Here is a 3,726-nt window from a genome sequence, read left to right as displayed (position 1 = left end):
AAAAGAAAAAGAAGAAAGGAGAAAAAAAGGGAAAATCCAACGAAAAGACCAAAATAAAAAAAAATTGAGATGTATGCTTGGCTGTTGGGGGTTGTTTGGTTGGTTGATTTTTGGTTTGGGTGCTTTTTTTTTTTTTTTTTGTAATGATCACAGGCCGGTGTAGGACAGGAGGGGCTGGAGTTTCCTTTTGTAGAGGTACCCTTCACTTGAAGCAGGAAGAAAAAAAAAAGCCCTGATGGCAATTTAAGAAACAATAGACTCAACTCGCGCTGCCGGCTTTGCTACTTCAAGTGTCATTTTCCACAACCAGGCAAGTTTTTTCCTCTCTCTTTTTTTTTCCTCCTTCTCTCCCAACCAAAGATGTTTCTTTCCTTTCAGTGCGTGTAGATGAGGACGCTGGTTGCCGTAGACAGATACACCAGAGAGGGAGAGTGGGGTGGGGGGGAGGGGGGAGAGAGGGAGAGAGAAAGGGGGGAGGGAAAGACAGAGAGAGAGAGAAAGAGAGAGAAAAGGAGAAAGAGAGGGGTGGACCCTGCGGGATGGAGATTCTGTTTTCTCCCTGCTAAAATAGAAGTGATTTGCAGGCTTTCCCTATGGAATCCAGTTTGACTCTCCCCAGAGCTAAACACAGGCACACTAACCCCAAAGGGAGGAGGCGTGGCCCGGGCCCCTAAGCCCCGCCCCTTCATTTACATAACGTCATCCTTCCGCCTCAGCAAAGCCAATCGCGGCTCCGGAGCCGGCTGGCTCGCGGCGCGAGGCCACGCTCCCTCATTAACATCCCTCTTCGGGTGGCGGAGGCGAGCAGCAAAAGTTCCTCGCAAAGTGGCGAGCAATGGAAAGAGCATCCGCAGCTAGCCTGGGGAGGAGCGGGACGGAGCGGGGCCAGAAAGAGGGCAAGGGGAAGGGAAGAGGGGTATCTTTCCCAGGGATTTGAGCTGGGGTGTGCATGCTGACCACTGCGGTCCTAGCATCCTCGCCGCCCCCTGAGCGCGCTTGAGGCTCACTGGCTGCGCCCTCGCTGGGCCGTTGCCGCGTCCTGCTCCGCTTTTCTGGGACGTCGGGGGCAAAGTGGCTGAGACGGGAGAGTCCGGGCAGAACAAAACAGGACGCGCGCCTCAGGTGCCCACCTCTTCACTTTGAGGCGTGGGTGGTGGGGTGGAATAAGGGTGGTTGCTGTCTGGGCAGCAGCACCGGGAGCTTGCGGAAGGCACCGCCTCCGAGCAGGGAGGGGTGGGTGGATCCTGAGCCCCGGCAAGCTCTGTGCTTTGGGCTCCCCAGAGAGCGGGGACTCGGGCTTTGCTTACAGCCCGGCCTCTGAAACACTTCTTGCCAGCCGCTGGCCGGGAGGCCGGCGGCATTCGGCACTGCTCTTGCTCATACGCTCACCAGACTCGGGTGGTCCTTGGGATATGGAATGGTGGAATGAATGCTCTTATTGGGGCTGTGTGCGTGCGTTTAAAATTTTTCTCAAATTCAATCCCCAGCCCCTCACCCGAGCCCCAAAGTTGTTTTTTTCTTTAGAATAACTACCAAACCAGTAACAACGAATATTATCTCTGATAAGTCTGTTACTTGGTGTAGGGTTTCTCTCCCTCATGCATTCTGTTAAGAGTGGATTGAGTAAACCCTCCCAACTTCTTTCCCTGCCATTTGTTAAGAAAGAGAGACAGAGAGAGAAAAAAGAAACGTGTCCCACTTCATTCATTCTGTATGAATGCTTGTGTCTGGCAAAGGAAATAGCTAGATGTTTCTAAGTAATGTGCCCCATCATTTTTTAGCAGGTTGTAACCTCTAATAAGCACATGGTGAACTTCTGTTTCATTGCACTCAAAGGAATTCTCTGACTGCAGCCAAATCTGCTAAGGACTCCTTCGGGGAAATTCTCTGCCAGAAATCCAGGTCCCTTTCTGCTGGCCTTCCTTGGCCCTTAGATTTAGGAAGCCCATGGGGTCACTGATGGAAAAGTATACATGCCCATGCTGAATGGAGACAAGCAAGAGTTATGCTTTGTGGTCTTGGCAGAGCAGGAATGTGAGAGCCTAAACTTGATTCTTAAACTGGATGAAAGAATGTGTGCCAGGCCTGAAGGTTCATGGCTGCTATCTCCAATCACTGCTTTATTTTCCATGCACAAGACCTGCCCACATCTTATACCACTTAATCTGGACCATTTACACAGTGAACACCTTCTCCCTGGTACCATAATTAATGCCATCTCTTCTTAGACACTCCTGAAAAAAATCAGTCCGGTCTGTCAGGATTCTCACAGCATCTATCAGAGTTCAGGAGGAGTATAATTGTCAGAGACTGGAAGGGTTGTGGATTTGGGGGAGAGAGGGGGAACTGGCCCTCCTCCATCTCTAAAGAATGTAACAGCAAAACCGAAACTAGGGTGCTGAAACCTTCCAAAGCTCCAAACTTAACCTGATTGATGCCCCAAGCTCAAAGGGTTCCCAGAGCTAATCCCTTCCTCCACCTGGTCCATATTGTCCAGCTCATAGTTTTTAGACTGTGGAATCCTTTAAGGTAGGGAGACCAGGAAGCAGTGGCTACCTGCGTATCAATGTATCACCAGAAAGACCTGGCTTAGGACCCAGACCTCCCTTTCCTTAACTGCCTAAGCCTCTAGTTTAGTCTCCAGTACACAGTCTGCAGTGCCCCAAGTTGAGTCTGGTGAGGACAGACCCTAGTGATGAAGAACACATAGTGAGCGATCAGATCATTGACAGAGGAAGGTGGCAGGACAAAGAGAAACAGAGCCCCTCTGAGGACCATGGTGAGCAAGAGACACACCACAGATGGATTTCTGAGAGTCATGCAAAATCCGGAAGCATTCTGCCAAGGATGTGTTTGTTGGGGTTCCTCATGCTGTCTGACCAAATGAGAAACTGGCCCAGAAGAGAGGAGCCTTCAGCAGACCAATTCTTGCCCCAGAGCCAGTCTTTCCAGGAACTAAAAAAACAAAGACAGTGTCCACTCTGTCAAGCCAAAGAAAGAGAAAAAAATTAAAGGGGGCAGGAATCTTTTGATAAGACTAATTCCCTTTGGCTGTAGGGAAGTAACAGATACCTCACCTGGAAGATGAGTGTACTTTATGCTAATCAAGCAGAGTGTATGCATAGCTTTTCTTCTGGGTGTCCTATGCTTTCAACCTGGCTTTCTTACACTGTAATAAATGTTTAAGTGGGAAGGAGACTAAAGAGAATGTGAAAAGGGGACTGAGAGAGTGGCAGAAAACTGGGACTGATGTTCAGGCCAGCATAACCATATAAAAATAGCTTTTTATAGATTTCTTCTGGCAAATATTGAACACGCAATTGCAATTTTAAACTTTGAAAAAAAATCCCTCATGACCCATGTCACTTTAGTTTTGTGTATTTCACTATACATAAATTATATTTCAATAAAATGTATTAAAAAGAAAGAATCCCTCAAATATGCTTTTATCTTCTCACATGAGGCTAGCACTACCTCCAGAAGACAAAGCATGAATGTAGCAGAGTGACTATAAAGTAAATAGATAGCAAGACTGCCTTCATCTTTTCTACTTTATAATCACATCTCCTCTGAAAAGATATTTTTGTATGTATAGCATAGCTGTGATACAGCTTTAAAACCAAAACCAAACCCACCGCAATCGAGTCGATTCTGACTCATAGTGACCCCCATTGTGTTTCCAAGGCTATAAATCTTTATAGAAGTAGATTGCCTCATCTTCTACAG

The sequence above is a fragment of the Orycteropus afer genome, unplaced genomic scaffold, assembly GCF_000298275.1.
Source record: "Orycteropus afer afer isolate SDZICR_OR568_19922 unplaced genomic scaffold, OryAfe1.0 scaffold00257, whole genome shotgun sequence".
Lineage (NCBI taxonomy): Eukaryota > Metazoa > Chordata > Mammalia > Tubulidentata > Orycteropodidae > Orycteropus > Orycteropus afer.
The sequence above is the reverse complement of the archived record's forward strand: the minus strand, read 5'-3'. Positions refer to the sequence as shown.